General features: G+C 33.0%; 1 long non-coding RNA gene across 1 annotated transcript; it reads right to left on the minus strand.

Annotated features, from left to right (window-relative positions):
- Positions 1-3,116: 3,116 nt before the first annotated feature.
- LOC143069018 (uncharacterized) lies at positions 3,117-19,015 on the minus strand. The gene is made up of 5 exons (XR_012976295.1): positions 18,747-19,015; positions 12,951-13,305; positions 9,510-9,736; positions 8,282-8,489; positions 3,117-7,882 (listed from the first exon to the last, which is right to left on the minus strand). It is a non-coding gene; the product is annotated as an uncharacterized LOC143069018 (long non-coding RNA).
- Positions 19,016-20,184: the final 1,169 nt, after the last annotated feature.

The raw sequence follows: 20,184 nt of genomic DNA on the forward strand, positions 1-20,184 counted from the left end.
TTTGCCCAAAAGTCACTGAGCTCCCGTAAAGCCATCACGCTACCTAAATGCAGTGATCAACTGTGGATAGTCACTGACGGTTCCGTCACTAAACGCGGTATCGGAGCGACCCTATACATAAATCGTGACGGTAAAGTGTCCTTAGCAGGATTTTTCAGTGCTAAGTTGCGTAAACATCAAGTGTTGTGGCTACCGTGTGAAATCGAAGCGCTTTCCATTGCCGCTAGTGTCAAACATTTCAGTCCCTTTATTATTCAGTCAAAACTGCAAGCTAATGTGTTGACAGATAGTAAACCATGCGTACAGGGATTTGAAAAACTATGTCGCGGTGAATTTTCGGCCAGTCCGCGTGTCACATCGTTTCTTTCTGTTGTAAGCCGATACCAGGTCAGCGTCAACCATTTATCCGGTCGTGCAAATATTCCATCCGACTTTGCAAGCAGAAACGCACCCGTTTGTACAGAGCCTAATTGTCAGGTTTGTTGCTTTATATCACGTACCGAAGATTCTGTCGTTCGAGCCGTAAGCATTCAAGACGTTCTCAATGACGAATTTCGCTTACCTTTCACCACCAGGTCGGCCTGGATTAATATTCAATCAGAATGCCCTGATCTTAGACGCACTCACTCTCATTTAAAACAAGGCACCCGGCCCTCCAAAAAACTGACAAACATTAAAGACGTCAAACGTTACCTGAATGTTGCATCAATCGCCAAAGACGGTTTGTTAGTTGTTCGGCGTTGTGATCCTCTTGCTCCACCCAACGAATTGATCATTGTTCCACGTAACGTTCTTGACGGACTCGTCACCGCTCTACATATTAAGTTGGACTATCCGTCAAAACACCAATTAAACCTCGTCTTAAAGCGACACTTTTACGCTTTAGACATGCCAAAGGCGGCCGAACAGGCTAGTGACTCCTGTCACACATGCGCGTCTTTAAAACGGTTCCCTAAGAGCCTCGTCGAGCAGTCTTCAGAAGACCCACCGGACTTGGTTGGCATATCTTACGTGGCCGACGTTCTTAAGCGCAACCGTCAACTCATACTGGTCGTCAGAGAAACTGTAACGTCGTACACTAGTACATGCTTTATCAAAGACGAAAAACTTGGTAGCTTGCGAGATGGGCTCATACACTTATTGATACCGTTAAAGCCTTTAAACGGTCCAAGTGTTGTCGTTCGAGTTGACCCGGCCCCGGGTTTTCGCCCTTTATGTGACGATTCATACTTAAAGCAACTCAACATATCAATTGAAATTGGCCGTGTTAAAAATTGGAACAAAAATCCAGTTGCCGATAAAGCCATCGCTGAGCTCGAAGACGAGTTACTTCGTGAGGAACGCGATCATTCTCCTCTATCTGAAAATACCCTAGTTATAGCTACTACGAGACTTAATTCTAGGCTTCGCCAGCGTGGATTGTCCTCCCGCGAACTATGGACTCAAAGAAGTCAGTTTACTCATGAACAGTTGCCAATTTCTGACATGAACCTTATTCGCGCACAGCACGAGGCTCGAAATAAAAATCACGTATTTAGCGAAAATTCTAAATGCAGTCGACCCGGTCGTCCGACCCCTGATATTAATATAGGGGATTTGGTTTACCTTTATACCGACAGATCAAAGACCCAATCGCGAGATCGGTACCTTGTTGTAGCCCGTGATGGCGAATGGTGTTTCATCAAAAAATTCTCAGGCAATCAACTCCGCGCCTCGTCCTACAAAGTAAAACTTTCGGAATGTTATAAAGTTTTAAACACTATAAGTGCCCAGCAAAATCCAAGATATTCTCAGAATGTGTACAATCAGGAGTCTGATTCAGATGGCCATGACGAAGATAGACTTCCCGGGCCTATCCGTGACCTACCACCAGATCGCGCGGAGCCCCCGCCTATTCTTATTTGCGAAAATATCGACGATGTTGAAAATCTGGACGAGCCGACTGCGCAACATGATAATAGTCTCGAACATGACTTGACACTTAGTAACTCGAGCACTGAACAAGATAATAAGCGCGTTCTCCGTAAGCGCTCCGAATTGAAAACGCCAGCGCGGTTTAAAGATTTCATTTCCTTTTAAATTTAATGCTCACTCGTCACCTTGGGTTAATTGTTTACTTAGAGATACAACAAAATGTACGTCGTATTTCATTTACTGCTTATTTTATGTTTACTACAATGTATATGCACAGTATTTGCTTAACTACTTATATAGTAATATGCATTTGATGAAGATATAGAGACTTTAAAGGAGATGAAAAAAAAAATGTCAGAATTATTTTGTTTCTTATTGATAGCTATGTGTTTAGTTCATGCATATTGATAACATTTATTTTTATTCATGTTCTTATAATAACAGAGATTATTAGTTGACAATTGTAAAGAGACAGAGAGAGAGAGAGAGAGAGAGAGAGAGAGAGAGAGAGAGAGAGAGAGAGACTTTAAAGGAGAAAAGAAGTTGCGCCAATGTATTGTATTGATTGTCACATGTATTAATCTGTATTATCTCCCTTACTCCATGTGTCATGATTATACATGTATGATTGATGGGTGATTTCCCTTTACTGTTTACCGCCTCACGATCATTATTAAATGTGCCTTTCTAACGATCACATGTGTTATGTTTTCTCTGCTTACTGGCGCTATTAATATTCAATATTGAACTTTTGTTTAGTCTGTAATGTGATGGTTTAATGCAAGTATCACAAACGATTAACATTAACAAGGATATGTGTAAATGAGATCGGGTCAGACCATGGAAGTAATATTGAATTTAAATATAACTTCCAGTGTCAGACGGATAAGTACATTTACAATGATATCATACGCCAAATATAATTAGTCTATTTCCTGTAGTTTTTATCAACAGACAGAATAACCTGAACATTGCCCAAGACATAATCATGAAAACCTAACTCTTGTACAGCTTATAATCATTCCATACACCAAATATAGTTGGCCTATTGCGTATAGTATAAGAATAAGAATAAGAATAAGAGTAAGAATTTTATAAATTTACAATCTAAACAATAGGATTGTTTCTAAACAAACAAACATATAAATAGCAAAACGATAGACATAAATTAATACAAATATGTAGTATTGAATAAACAAATAAAGATTATTAATATTTATTATACAACTATTTTGAACACAAGCATCCTATATAAAATAATCATTTCAAATATTTTTATAATATACTAGTATAACATTATAATGTAAGTCACCAATCACACACAGTTCATATATAGTATATGAAAGATGTACTTAACCATTGATCCATGAAATTGGGTCAAAGCCAGGTGCAAGAATTTGTTATACTAAATAAAGTTATCTTGTTACTCATTAGGCAGTATTTCGCATGACAAAAAAAACCCCAAACAGTCGCAGACCATGAAAATGATTTCAAGTACAACATGTACAATAAACAAACGTAATCTGTAATCTAGGTATTAAATAGTTTGTGCAGTTGCGGCAGCAAAAAAATAATCACTATGTCTCTCATTCCGTTACCTTCGGTGCAGGCGAGACAAACATTGATGGTTTATTTTCAACATCATTAATATCATTAATGAATTTTACAGTGTTTCGACTAGTTATAGCGGGGTAAGTTCTGCATTAACAGTTTATAAAGAAGGTATTGTCGAATCATGATTTTTTTTGTAATCAAAATTGATTACAGGTAAAAGGTTTACACTAATTTTTACTGTTGTTTTTTTCTTAATACTTGTTTTAATTTTTATTTTGAGGGACAGAATAATTTATACTGTAAAACAATTATGTTCCTTAAATTAATTCTTGTTCTTAAACAAAACTGATCAACACTCATTCACTAAAACAAAATCCATTGAATGTATTTGTTGGAATTCGAGAAAAAGTTACTTCATAAAATGTAATCCTCTGTCATAAGAATAATTTAGATGATTTATTCATTTAAAAATAAAAATAAGAAAAAATGTATTTCAGATTTTAGTATATAAAAAGGGTAGATTATATTATTTTACCAATTATAAGCTATCATTGTTAACATTACAGTACTATATGTTTTATAGTCTCAAAACAAAAATGTGTCCATAGTACACAGATGCCCCACTCGCACTATCATTTTCCATGTTCAGTTGACCGTGAAATTGAGGTCAAAACTTTAATTTGGCATTTAAATTAGAAAGATCATATCATAGAGAACATGTGTACTAAGTTTCAAGTTGATTGGACTTCAACTTCATCAATAACTATATATAACTACCTTGACCAAAAACTTTAACCTGAAGCAGGACAAACATACGAACGGACGAACAGACGAACGAACGAACGGACGGACGGGCGGACGGACGAACAGAGGCACAGACCAGAAAACATAATGCCTCTCTACTATTGTAGGTGGGGCATAAAAATATGACAAAAAATATCTAGATATAAAATGGCCATCTCAGCTGCATACACGTCTGGAAAATTGATTTTCCATCTCATTTTTTTCATAAATACTACTATATAGTGCATAAAACAATACACACATATTGCATGTAACGAAAGATTTAAACAAAATAAAGACATGAGACCCATGTCTAACAGGTTAAAAAATCCTGACTCCAATGTAAGTGTACCATATGTACCATTATAACTTGTAATATTTGGATTATTACGACACTCTACAGAGATATTTTTATAAGTAATGTTATATGTTAAACTAGTACAGGAGATATTTACAAAACTTAATTTTGTACAATTTGAAGCATTTATGTCCAGTGTATTTACATTGCGCGTGGGATAGAAATTGTCGAATTTCACGCCATCCACTAATTCCATTAATGAAACAATAAATGAAAAAATACAAACTATTAAAGCGAGCCATATTATTGAAAAAACTGTTTTATCTTGTTTCAAATGTAACAATAGTACAGATGTGGCATTTGTGTAAAAGGACAAAATTTTTATAATTACTGAACTTAGAATAAAAATAATAAGCATTGCATACATATATCTGTACATGATTTGGATGTCTATTAATGCACCAAATAATATGAAAAAACTACAACCGAGTATTATAAATGCCAAAACTATAAAAAGACATCGCCGAAAAAGATGGGAATACCTCATGTAAAAAGTTATTGATAATAACCAAAGAAGTACAAAGATGAATAATATAACGTTTATGCTTCTTTTCATCTGCAGCAAGGTAAAATTACTAGATTCTATATCTTGCCCATCGCAAAAAAATGCATTCTGACTTTTCTGTATTATAACAGAAGACAGATATATTGCTAGACTAAAAGTCAATCCCATTAAGAAGAATATGATTAAGGCAAATACCTTATAAGTATACTCAATTGATTGTTTATATTTTGCACTATTGTTTATGTATTTGATTGTATCTCGACTGCTTTCAAATAGCTCTAAAGCTGAAGTGTGACTGTCATTAAACAAATAAGGATTAGCCCCATTCTCTAGCAATGATTCTATACAATTACTCTTTTCTTCTTTTGAAAGGCACCTGTTAATAACAGAATGCAATGGTGTATTACCCTGCTTGTCTGGCATATTTAGTGAGTTACGACAAACAGTTCTGAAAGAAGTATTAAGAGTAATATTAAAACACATGACCTTGAAAGCTGACATTTGTGTTTTTTCATACTCCCTCCCCATCTCGGAATTTTGAATAGACTGATTTCGAGAGCAATGCATAAGCAATGATTTTGTTGCATTTTCACTCGTTATGTAATGTAAAGGAGTTTTATCGAAAACGTCACGAACCTTTACTTCATCTGTATTACTTAGCAAAACAGACAGTATCTCGATATTATTGTTTATAACTGCTAGATGGACAGCAGTAAGTCCATAATTGTCAACTATGCCTATATTTGGTGTTAGTTTTCTGCACAACAATTCTCTTTGGTCACTTTGCGAATCAACGTTCTGGGGCAATTCTTCATGGAATAAAACCTTTACAGCTTCTAAATCATTTAATAATACAGCGTAATGAAGAACTGTCCATCCGCTCATTGTTTTAGAATCGATATTCTCTGATCGAATTTTTGATCTAAAGTTGTCTAAGTCTTTATGAAGGATAGCTTCGTGAAGCACAGTATGGTTAAGATCATATTCAAGAATCAAATTAATGCATTCTTGTTTTTTTGAAGTAATCGCAATTGGGATATTCATTGTACACCATCTTCGAAGGTTTACATTTGCTCGATTTTTCACAAGTAGGTGTACCATGTCATATCGGCAAGAATTAACTGCTATATCTAAAGGTGTTTCCAAAAACTCTGATAAGCAGTTAACATCAGCACCAGTAGAAATTAATTCTGTTACAATATCTAAGTTACCGCCCAGAACGGCTAGAGGAAAAAATGACTTTACTGTGGGTATAAATATAAAATCATTACCCAGAATCCAATAACGATCTAAAGTTGTCATCTTATGCCATACATATTGAAAGAGTTCATTGCAGCCAAAGGCTACAATCCAGTACATAAGTGTACTTCTGAAAGATAAAACAGCCTCTATAACTCGACTTATGGCACCTTTTTTATCTTGTAATTCATCACTGGATTTAACCTTTGAAAGAAATTCAAGGACTGACTGTTTGCTAATCTTTTTCTGCTCGGAACTTTTAGTCGTCAAAAATGTTTTTTCTAATCCCAGTATGCTCTGATTATTTTCAAAATGGGTTCCAAATATACGAACGAAGCTCCTGTTTTTAAAAAGATGACTCATCAACAAACTAGAAAATCTCCCATTGTTTAATTCAGTCCACATTCTAGTATATAACGGCGTAAAGCGATCTTCATTCAATTCATCTTCCCTTATAATCACAATATTTTGATCATTATTTTCATTTATGTTTTCATTGGAATCAACTCTGACTCGATCTCTAATAAACGAAATATCACAGTCTAAAAACAATACTTTAGGATCAAATGTATAGAAATGGCAGCCGATCATCTCTTCAAGAGCATCGTGAATAAACTGGAAATTGTAACTGTCCATAGTAAAATAAGATCCTATAGCAGAAAAGGCGCTATCCTCAAGTTCATTTTTAGGCATGTTTATTTGAAGTCCACAAGCTTGCATTATTCTGTATATTTTCTCATCATTTTCATCTGAGCCAATGTCAAATATTTTTATGGGAAACGAACCATTATGCAACATGCATATCACCAATATGCAATAAAGCTTCTTATTTTCAATACTTATTCTATCAAGTTCATTCCTTAACAATGATAATGGTTGCCTAAAGAATACAATTCTGTTTGTGAATCTTTCCTCATCAGTTGCAACTAATTTGCAAAGAAGAGGAAATGCATGACCCATTTCACATATTATCTCAACCTCCTCCGTAGTAATTTCCTTTTCTAAATTATTTATCTTAAGATGTTTAGTTAATATGTTTTGTTTTTCTTCCTTTGAGAGAGCATTCGATTCGCTTTCTAAATCCACAACTTCTTTGTTTAAAATTGTAGATGCATTTTTAAATCTTGTATGGCTTGCTATTTGTAATCTCAATGTACACAATATTTTGTTTAAACCTAATTCTGTTTCCAAGCAGCTTATTAGCTTTTCGTTTATTCTTTCCCATTTTTCCAAAAGGGTCGGGCTCAAATCGTATTTTCCAAGGACATCATCAATAAGAAACACTTGTTTTTTATTCAGTTTGTATTTGATTATATCCTCTGGTGATTCTACGGGAACAATTTCAAAACCTTCCGATTTAAGTTTTAATGCGATATGTCTGATGATGGCTGTTTTTCCAAATCCTGAATTTGATGTTACCAAAGTGCAGCTACAATCCTTTACTTTGTTATAAACAAGTTCTGACGCCTTTGTTTCATAAAAACTTTTGTCATCATTTAACCATGTTTCAACCAAAGTTGTATTCGCATCTGTAAAAAAATCACATAGATGATCAGAATATTTTTTTTACGCAACTTACATACAAGCTAAAAATTATTTAGCTTGTTAATTCAAATATATAATTAAAAAAAAACTGAAATGTGCTACTTTTAGAGATAAATGGGATCATATTCTAGATATTTACTCAAAATTTCGGTTTCTTAGATATTCCTTCCCTTTGGACAGACGTTCTTAACTTTTTTTGTTTCAAAAGACAAACACTGGCTGACTTTGTAAAATCATTTGGGGTATATTTGTTACACAAGTATGCGCTGAATCATTGTAATAACTTTTCGTAAATAATTTTTTTCCGAAATTATCATAATTTTAGAAACAACTTTCTTGAAATTAACATTTAAACTGATTCTATTGATTAGATTGAAACAAACCTGCAATGTTTTTCGGAAGATGTTGTTTCTTGTAATATGAAAAATCACTTTCTATCTGTTCTTTTTCTTTTTCACAATCCATGTATTCCTTTTTTAGCTGCTCCAGTTCTGCGTTTGCTAATAATTTTGCTTGCTCTCCATCAAGATCGTAATTCATAATTTCAGTGACCTCGTGTGGTATTTGTCCATTATTCAATGATGTCAAAGCCTACAATGACATAAATATATCTAAATATTTTACTTTAAGCGTTTATTGGAAAAGATGTTTTGAAAGACATTATTCGGGTTTTCTCTCTAATAGGTATATGATATTCATATTTTTGTGTTTACAATGAACCAGCTAGTAAATTATAATGAATCAAATCTTTATTTTTTGCAGATAATTTTGTTTAAATTGCATTTCACACTTAATGCAAGGTGTAATAAGAGGCTGCCAGGCTGACAGCAACCCGGATTTTCCTGCATAAAAATGATATTTGAAATATGGTTCCCAAAACGGAATCAAGCAAAAAATATATAAATAAAATGTTGTAGGGTTAAGAAATAAAAATCCCAAAATCAATCTACGTACTAGTATCATTGTCCCTACAATAAAGGTGTACAACTCAACAACGATATAAGCGAAACTCGTGAAAATCAATTAAGGCCTTCATTTCGTCACAGGAAACAACATATCTAAATTAAAATGATTTCGTCAATGTGTTTTCGAGTTTTTGCACGTACAACACTCTAAGTATCACTTTCGCTACTAAAAGGTCTACAACTCAATAACAATGAAAAGATTAAATTGTGAAAATTGAACTTCCTTTAGTTACATGAATTAATATATCTTAATTTGAAAAGATATTGCCAAAGTGTTTTCAAGTTAATGAACGGACACTGTTTGGCAGTCCCCTCCCTCAGATGCTCACTAGAGTGCCATACCGCCCCAAATAAATAACCGTTTTTTCCGTCGGACATCTAGTTGAAAATTAACATGACTGACGTCAGCTCACTTTTTTTTTAAGAATCCAGCTTCTCTATTGTACTTCTTACAGTGTTTCAATATTCATGAAGTTTGAGAAGGTTAACACATCTTTCATTATCTTCGAGGCGGACTCAATACTGAAACACTTCTACATCAGCTGCAGCCATCAATATGTTCTTAATTTTTTCAATTTCATGTCTAAATAGCAACGAATATTGTCTGAACAAAGTTTAGAAATTGTAATTGGTTGTCACAACGTACCTTTTCAACCAGAGTCCATTTGTCTGTGAACTCATTATTATCCATAGAAGTAAGAGTCGTGTGAGCCATCTGATTTCTGTAACATTTAAGTGTAGCTAAATGTGCACCAGGTAACGTATCACTCGGATGCGGAAGTTGATCCCATCCAGTGGAAGGTGTTGTTAAACCTCCTAAATTGCGCAGCAGACATATCATCATCGTCAGATCAAAGTCCTTAGACGATGTAGCTAGAGAAAAGAATGAAAGACAAAAAGAGGAAGTGTCCGCTGAAATATTTTACGCTTGTGACATTTTCTAAAAGTTCTTCAAGTTTTCAAAATATTACAGTATCACACCATCAAAAGTATCATTTCAGGGAACAGTATTATGTCTGAACATGTGGTTTAATTTTATGTAAGTTAACTAAAGATCCATTAAAACAGCAATTTTGATTTTGGCAAACTTCTAATATGTATTAACTAGAGGCGCTGAAGAGCCCGTGTTGCTCACCTTTATTTACTGTAAAATGAGGTTAAAATCATAATAAATAAAATTAGATGCCCTATTAATAATGATAAAGGCTAAGTTTGGTTTAATTTGGCGCAGTATTTCAATGAAAAGAAGAAAGAGTTTTGAAAAAAAGTTTACTGAAAATGTCTTCAAATAGTTTTTTTTTGGGAACACCGGTATACTACTGTTGCCTTTATTTAGGCATTATTTCCCATAGACTTAAACAGAAAACCCCTATGTAATATTTTTAGCCATGGCGGCCATGTTGGTTGGATGACAGGGTTATCGGATACATTGTTCAATCAAGATACCCTATCAAAAATTGTGGCTAATTCTATTTGGACCAGTACATTAGGTGGAGAAGATTTTTGTAAAAGCTTATAAAAACGTACGAAAAATTGTTAAAAAATTATTATAATAACTCTTTAAGGGTTCAATTGAAAATGTTGGTCATGTTGACTTACTTTGTTGTCTTATAATGCTGAACATTATTGCTGTTTACAGTTTATCTCTATTTTCTGTCTATAAACATTTTCCAGATAATAACCAAAACGGAAAATTGTCTTAAAATTGCCAATTCAGGGGCAGCAATCCAACAAACGGTTGTCTGAATTCCCGGTAAATTAATTTGGAAAAATATCTTAACCTCGTGAACATTTTTAATCCTGTCAGGTTTGCTCTAAATGCTTTAGTTTTTGAGGTATAAGCCAAAAACTGCATTTTACCTATCTTTTTCTATAAGTATAGTCAGCCATGTTGGTTGACCGGCAGGGTCATCGGAAACTTTTCTTAAAACTATATTTTAGTACTCAAATGATGATTGTGGCCAAGTTTGGTTAACTTTGTCTCAGTCGTTTCAGAAGAGAAGAATTCTGTATAAAATTAAGAAAATTAAAGGCAAATTGTTAAAAATTTACTATAAAAGGCAAAAACTTCTGAATGGATCAATTGACAGTTTTGTTCATGTTGACTTATTTGAAGATCTTACTTTGCTGAAAATTATTGCGGTTAACAGTTTATCTCTATCTATAATGATATTCAAGATAATAACCAAAACTGCAAAATTTCATTGAAATTACCACTTGTTTGTTAGTTTGATATCACAGATTGAAAGACTATAGAAGCATAAATGTACCCACACACTGTATTAGATCATACATTCTGGAATAATCAGGTGTTAAAACAGACAATTTCTATTGAAATAAAAGAACAACACATCAAATCCTGATAAAATTACTTTAATAAATGCCAAACAAATAATGCATCTGCTATAAACTCGCTCACTTTTGTATTTTAAATGAAGTCAAATTTGGAAAAGGGGATGAGTATAAAAGTGTTGAAAATTGACTATAAAAGGCAAAACTCTCTGAATGGGTCAATAAACTCATCATAAATACCAGGACTAAATTTTATTTATACGCCAGACGCGCGTTTCGTCTAAAAAAGACTCATCAGTGACGCTCGAATCCAAAAAAGTTTAAAAAAAGCCAAATAATGTACAAAGTTGAAGAGCATTGAGCTCCAAAACTCCTAAAATTGTTTGCCAATACAGCTAAGGTAATCTATGCCTGAGGTAGAAAAGACTTAGTATTTCAAAAAATTCAAAATTTTGTAAACAGTTGACAGTTTTGGTCATGTTGACTTATTTGTAAATCTTACTTTGCTAAAAATAATTGCTGTAAACAGTTTATCCCTATTTATAATGATATTCAAGTTAATAACCAAACACTGAAAAATTTCATTGAAATTACCGCTTTTAAAAGGGACAATAATTCTACAACGGGTTGTCTGAAAATTTTAAGACAGATAGATCACAACCTAATAAACATCTTTACCTCCGTCAGATTTGCTCTTAATGCTCTAGTTTCAGAGATATAAGCTCAAAACTGCAATTCACCCCTATGTTCTATTTGTACTCAAATTTTTAGTCATGGCGGCCAATTTTTTTGGCACTCGGGGTCGTTGGGCATACTTAAAAAAAATAGATACCCAATGATGATTGTGACCATTGTAATAGTTTTTTTAAATATGGTCCAGTAGTTTTCCTCCTTGCTATGAATCAACTAAGAGTTCTCATATTCTCAATTTAGTTGTTATATGATTGGTCTTTACGTCGGGCACTTAGTTCTAGATTTTTATAATATTACTGAGACGGCTTTACTTTTTTTACTTATTCTGTCAATGTGTTAATCCAGCAATAATGTTTGTGTGCCTTACTCCGGTTCATGTAGTCCAGGGGTTGTAGGTGGTTGCCGTCTGTCCTAAATGTGATCGGTTACTGTTATAGGCTTCGGACGTTAGTTTCTATTCTGGATTATCTCCTTTTTATTTAGTCTTTGGTGAATATTTGTCTGATTTGCAATCAAGAGCTTGTACTAGTAGTTCAGTGCTTGTCGTTGTCTCTTTTCTGTTTTGTTTGTTTTTAGTAAATTGTTTTGTTATAAACAAGCATATTAATTAGTTTTTTCATTTGAATTGTTTCGTAATTTTTCTCGTCGGGACCTTTCATAGCTGACGACATGGTATGGATGTGTATCATTGTACAAGAGAGCATGGTTGCCTATAATTGCTTGCATCCACTACATTTGAACGATGGTAGATTGTTGTCTCATTGACAAAATTATCACATTTCCTTATTTGTATATAGCAAAATCTTTTTATCTTACAATGAGTAGAATTAAATGACATTATTTACGTTCTACACTCTACATAGAAAAGTGGCAATTATTTTCACGAAAAGAGAAGATGTGGTATTATGAGAAAACTCTCCGCAACGCACCAAAAGGACATAGAAATTAACAAATAGTACCTTGTTGAAATTTTCCACAATCAAATTGAAAAGTTTGGCACATATTTTGCACTCCTTTATGAAATAGGACGTTAATGAATTAGAAAGACTATTTAAACTACTTATATTAATATACTAATATACTAATATATTTTAAAATTTACCTTTTGTTCCAACGGACATAGGAGGAAGATAGGATGGCCATACTGTTCCTGGAATAGCCCTTAATATTCCCAACTGCGCCGCATTGATTCTTTTCTTTTTGTTTAAATTAATGATGGCATGCATACAACGGTTAATAATTTGCGGTAAATGTGTTGGCGGGAAAACTCCATCAAAGAATCGCCGGGCAATGTCAGGAGATACTTTAAAGTTCAGCAAAAAAAATCTGGCGAAATTTTTCTCTTCCTCTGTAAGTTGTGAAATCGATGACATGATTAAATGCCTCCGAGAAACAACAATTATAATTTAAAGAATTCAGTCATAAACTCGGATTTCATTTTTGTCAGCAGCAATCACCTGTAAGACGAAAAGACAATTTTTAAAATGTTTAACATTCAGTGAGAATGAATATTAAAAAGCTTGATTAATTGTTGGTTTTTTTCTTTATGTCTTGATGCTGTATTCTTTATTAGCTAAAGACTTAGTATTTCTTAATTTTTCATTCAGTCATAGAAGAGTTAGAAGACTTAGAAGATTGTGAAAATTGGCTGATAGACATGTTGACGACATTCCGTAACTCTACGAATGTCATAATGTCACTCAATCTTTGCAGAAAATCCTTAAAACATCAATAACATTGCAACGTAAATAACTTTAGAGTATGTTTGTGCCTAGGATGTAATAATAAAAATAAAATTGAGAATGGAAATGGGGAATGTGTCAAAGAGACAACAACCCGACCATAGAAAAAAACAACAACAGAAGGTCACCAACAGGATGTAATAATGTATGTTAGGTGGAAATTGATTGATTGATTGATTGTTGGTTGCTTAACGTCCAGTGGCAAATATTTCATGCATATTCAGGACGAGAACAAGTTCACAATAAATACAATAGGTAGGTTGATACAACAGAGGCCATCTGGGATGATGGTCGGAGAAATTGATGCTTTCGAGATAAATTCGTGGTATTTTCTTTACTAGAACAAAAATGAAAAATTAAAAATTGTTATTGTTTTGTCATTCATCGAGCAACAATAAAACTAGAATATATGAGAAACTTCTTGAAAGATCTCAAACATGATTGAACACGGAAACTGACTTTATAAACTGAAATTTTCATAACCTAAAATTGAAATTCCCCCCCCCCCCCCCCCAGAATATCAAATGTTTGCTGCCTTAAGAGATGCCAGTATATGTAACATGGACATCCAACTGAATATTTTTCTTTCTTGTGTATAACTGTCAGAATATGTTCTAGGATAGGTCAGTCCGACCAAGAGTTAGAACTGTCTAAAAACTGTACTAGAAATAAAACTGTCTGGGTCTGTTCAGTGGTAGAACTGTCCTAAACAGTTCTTGGGTAGAGCTGTTAACTGTTCTTGAAATATAGCTGTCAGGGTCTGTTCTGTGGTAGAACTGTCCTAAATCGTTCTTTGGTAGAGCTGTTAAAAATGGCTCGAAAAATAAAAGTCCCCGAAATGACAATCTTTTTTTTTGGCAACAAGTTGAAAACATTTTTATTCTTTTAATTTTAGCATTACATATAGTGACAGCTAAGGGTGAAACAAACACATTTTTTTTCTCTGGGTCAAAAACAACTTATTTGTTTTTCCGAAAACTGGAAACAAACTTTTTTTCCCAAAAAATTCATAGCATAGTATAAACCTTGAAATATTCAGATGAGACCTTTTGCTGCGATGTTCTAATGGTATTATGTTTTCCAGTTAAGTGTTTACCTTATTGATTCCTTATTCCACAGCCAGAATGTTGACTGCTTTGTCGGTTGGTATTCACACAAAAAGCTTTCCGATTACTTGAAAATTGTATATTACTACAACTGAACGTATATATTAATTTGTACGTGGATTTTTTTTCTCGAAATATTGATATATGAATAATACGATATTCGTACTTTTGTTGAAACAAAATCATATTCTTCTATCAAATTTCTCCCAGTAACACCTTTTTTTACAATGCAGGATAAAAAAAAAAAGAAACGCGCTTCAAACTTATTTTCGACGGTGAACTATAATTTGAACCTAATTTAAGAAAGGTAATAAACCTTGAAGGATGTTAAGATCTACTGTTATTATATGGTGATATGGATCATATATATAATTTTATATTTAACCTTCTCATGTTAGAGTATATTTATTTCTGTTTTGGCGTATGATTCAAGCGATGCATGTTAATAGGTAATAAGTATGTGTCTGTATATAAGTAATATGCAAGACTGTTTGTGTATTTGAACAACATTTTAGGGAGTGTTTATTTTTTTATTCTATCTAAATTGATATAGATATAAATACTAGTAATCCAGTCGTTATATATAATTCACTTCCATCATTTCATTAAAAGACGAAAGAGCGTAATGGGGCGCCGTAATTATTCGAGTTTATATGTTTCAGGAATTTTCCGAAGAAAATGGTGAGCTAAACCTGGTTTTATATAGCTAGCTTGTCTTTCAGTTATAGCTAAATGGGATAATAATTCGGATTCAGCAGCTTTTAAAAATAGTGTCAATAAACATCACAACTGATTTTTTTCCCAAACAAACATACAAATAAATCTTACAAAGACCTCAACGAAAAAGGTGTAGTAGTTAAAAGTAAATTTGATAAAGACGTTAACAACAAATCTTCAAGTTAATTTTGAATTAGATTTGACATTTTTTCCGGTTTCCTGTTTTCAGAGATTTGATGATAAAAATCTTAGTAAATTTCAATTTTAGGTTATGAAAATTTCAGTTTATAAAGTCAGTTTCCGTGTTCAATCATGTTTGAGATCTTTCAAGAAGTTTCTCATATTCTAGTTTTATTGTTGCTCGATGAATGACAAAACAATAACAATTTTTAATTTTTCATTTTTGTTCTAGTAAAGAAAATACCACGAATTTATCTCGAAAGCATCAATTTCTCCGACCATCATCCCAGATGGCCTCTGTTGTATCAACCTACCTATTGTATTTATTGTAATTGCAAAAGTGAGCACTAACCTCCGAAAGCCAAACTCAAAAGCCGGGTATGATTCCAAGCAGAATTCTGATTTGAAAAACAAATCTAAATAAAATTCCACCCTTGAAGAGTTGTTTATGTTAGAAACTCATTTTGGAATAAAACGCGCTGTATAATTTATTGATTTTCATAAAAGTGTTTTAAAAATGGACGTGTTCTGAAAAAACAGTTTTAAAAAAGCAACAATCATTAAATATAAATTCTCAATCATGTGTCGTTGTAACCAGTACATAGTACATCGGATCACCAGCAGTGATGGTGATACATGCATGGCTGTGTACATTATGTATATACAACTCGTATAAACATCATATATATATGTATATATTTGGTGTCACGATATCTCAGTAGCATGAATTCGAAACCCGGCGAGGGAAGAACAAAAAATTTGCGAAAGCAAATTTACAGATCTAACATTGTTGGGTTGATGTTTAGACGAGTTGTATATACAGAATGTACACAGACATGTATCAACATCGCTGCTGGTGATCCGATGGATAAATCTGTTGTAGAGTTGTCACTGGTTTAGACGTACTTATAAATATAATTATTTCTGTGACTGTATCTTGCATTAATTTGTAGGATCCTTTACAATAGATATTTCAGCTGATCTGTAACAATTTCATCTTCATGCCTTATATATCATGTACTGTATTACGATGCGAGATAAAAAAAAAAAAAAAAAAAAAAAACTGACGAGGAAAGGTAACACCCAGCCCTCGAAAGCTTTGTTATTGTGAGTCCAAGTTACTCGAGTGGTCTATCGCGCCGGCTACAGTGCAGGCGATTTGGTGTCACGATATATCAGTAGCTTGAGTTCGAATCCCGGCGAGGGAAGAACAAAAAATTTGCGAAATCAAATTTACAGATCTAACATTGTTGGGTTGATGTTTAGACGAGTTATATAAACAGAATGTATCACCAACACTACTGTTGATCCGAAGGATAAATCTGTTGTAGAGATTGTCACTGATTCAGACGTACTTATAAATATAATTATCGCTGTGACTGTATCTTGCATTAATTTGTAGGATCCTTTACAACAGATATGTCAGCTGATCTGTAACAATTTCATCTTCATGCCCTACATATCAGGCGATTTGGTGACACGATATCTCAGTAGGATGAGTTCGAATCCCGGCGAGGGAAGAACAAAAACTGCGAATCTAACATTGTTTGGTTGAGGTTTAGACGAGTTATATAATATATATATATGTTACAGTGAATTTGTATAATCAGGGATTATGTAGAATCCCTGATTTTTCAGGGAATATGTAGAATCACTAAACTCATTAGTATTTATATATAATCCCTGAAAATGACCAGTGATTTTACATAATCACTTAACATTTTAATAATTATTCTACAAATTCCCTAATATTTTTTCAGGGATTATGAATAATTTAAGGATCCTTTGTTTGATAAAAAAGAAAACTACATATAGACTAATCATCATTTTTTACTTTCATAATTAGTTTAAACATATTTTATTTGCTGAATTAAAGCAAAATGGATTAGACACAAGTAAATCATACTTGCATATTCCTAGAAGATGAACTAATTTTGCTTAAGTTTTAAACACAGAGGATGATCTTAAAGATACAACCAACTGAAGGTTTAGAGATAAAGTTGATGACTTTCAAAATTAATATTATCAAGTTTCACTTTAAAGCGATAACTTTACATGTTTGTTTGTTTATTAAAAGCCAGAGTCCAATGGATATGCATGTTCTATTTGTAAATCCACAGAGCATGTTATTTGTAGTACATGGAAATCAAATGGTGAAGACGATTATGGAACATCTGTTGTTTTTGTTTTTTTTTTCAAATGAACAAGAAATTTGAACAGAGAGAACTTACGCATCTAAATGTATAGAAAAATTAAGGCTTGAAAATTAGAACAAAGTTAAGAGGAAACTGGCATTTGGTGTAATATTCTCTTAAAATGATTCCACAGGGTAAAAAAGGAAACGGGATACCAAAAAACTTAATGATATTTGTTCACCAAAAGTCTGAAAAAGGATATCGCCTGGCCAAAAAACATGGTTTCTTGCTCGAACCAGTTCGGTATTGCTAATTCCCCTTTGGGGGGGGTACCTACAAATGTTTTTACTGAACACTTTATTTCTCTTAAGCGGGTCATACAATCTGATTCGATATGTGAATGAAAATGGTTTCTAAAATTTGGATATTGTGGTAATAACAGATGTGAGGCATATATTTTAATATATTGAGTTTAACATTTTAATATATTGTGCCTAACATTTAAAAAAAATAGTGTTATCATTTTGATATTTTGTGCTTAACATTTTACAGTTTATGTTCATACAGTGTAATGCTGTTTTATTATGATCATTTATAGCATAAATTATTTGACTTTTATTCATTTTCTTTATAAATTAAAACTATTTCTTCATTTCAGTTATTATGTATAATCCCTGACTTTTTTTCTAGTGATTATACAAAATCCCTGAAAATTTTAGTGATTATATATAATCCCTAAACTGGCCAGTGATTCTACATAATCCCTGAAAAATTCAGGGATTCTACATAATCACTGATTATACAAATTCCCTGTAACATATATATATATATGTATATAGTCTATGTAATTATTTTTTATTTAAATAAAATCATTTTACCTATACCTACATGTACCTATTCTATGTTTTCCCGCCATTGGGCAGGGAACAAGTAAAACTACATATTTTTTTACTTATTGAAGAAAAAGAATATTTAGTTATAGATATATCTAACAAACATATACGTTTATACATATTACCTGAGCGAACAGCTGAATCAATAATCACGATTGACCAAAACGCACATTGTACAAAGTCTTCCTTTCGTGTTATTTTCAACAGCTAACAGTTCCATGTATAGGGAAATAGAAATAGTCCTCGAACGTGACACTAGTGTGTATGCATGTGTTTACGTCATCATCCACTTAGCTGAAGGGCCAATATCCTCCCAACTTTTTCATATTTTTTTTAATCTCTACTAGATCAGAAAAATGATTTGTTTCTCGCAGACAACACAAAATAATATACATATTAACTCGACACTTAATCTAAACATCCCTACAACAAAGTGGGACGACCAAACAGATTTCCTAATAGACCACTTTCGAGTTCATCCGTCACCGGAAAAAAATCGTCAATTATACGCGCCTTTATGACGTCATTTACCAGATAGAGGGGGTCGCCTGTATCCCTGCACTATTTACGTTCATCAAGCGTCTTGGTGATCGTCATTGTGCAGGATAAACTAGAAATAATGGTTGTTCTGTAGGTACTTAATGACAATTCCCTAATGACATCAATGCTGATTGTCAATTTTGAGAATTCAATTTGTCGTATAATTCGTACAATATAGAATTATAGTTTTCCAACCACTCGCTCAACATTGGAATGGAAGTGACGACGCCCCTAAACGCACAAATGACGTTCACTAAAACAAGAGTTTTTGACGGAAATGCATCGAACTCGAAAGTTGTCTATTTTGATAAAGGTGAAATATGTAGAATAAGAATTGTGCACTCTGGAATAAGATCATAAAAAAGCCCTAGATAAAGTGTAAACAAAAAAAAAAAATAATGTATGAAATCATTGTTTATTACATCTGCTTGCATAATAATATTGAAGTTGAAACTAACAACGATCACGTTTATCCTGTCAACCCCTGAAAAACATAATATTGTCTTCTTGACTACTTCCGCAAATCGTGGTCTGCTAAAATGATATATTGTTATAGTGTATGTTAAATATTTACAAAACAGTTGTATTATCACTGCTTTCTTTATATATGCGTACTTTAAGTGTGTATTAAAACAAACACTTTGCCGAAGTTCTGAACTTGTAGGACACTTCTTAATCAAAACCAGTAGAAATGGTAAAGCTAGAAAAACTATGTCTTTTTTAAATATTACTTGAATTAAAAAAAAATATCTTGCAATATTTCATTCTTTTATCAAACTTGTCTTCGCTATAAATGCATAGAACTGGAGAAAAAAAACAGTCAAATTTCATGGCAAAATGACAAATTGATGCAAAATCCTTTAGTGTATTATTCACTGAGACATTAACAATTCAAATTTCACTACTTATCAACTTGATCATTTTGAGCCTACTATGAGTGAAACAAATGTATCTTCTAGTCATTTCTGAAATTGTGATTCAGTCGTCAGTGGTAAACGGAAGATAACCCAATCAGGAAGAAGG

The sequence above is a fragment of the Mytilus galloprovincialis genome, chromosome 3 (assembly GCF_965363235.1).
Source record: "Mytilus galloprovincialis chromosome 3, xbMytGall1.hap1.1, whole genome shotgun sequence".
In the NCBI taxonomy this organism is placed as follows: Eukaryota; Metazoa; Mollusca; class Bivalvia; order Mytilida; family Mytilidae; genus Mytilus; species Mytilus galloprovincialis.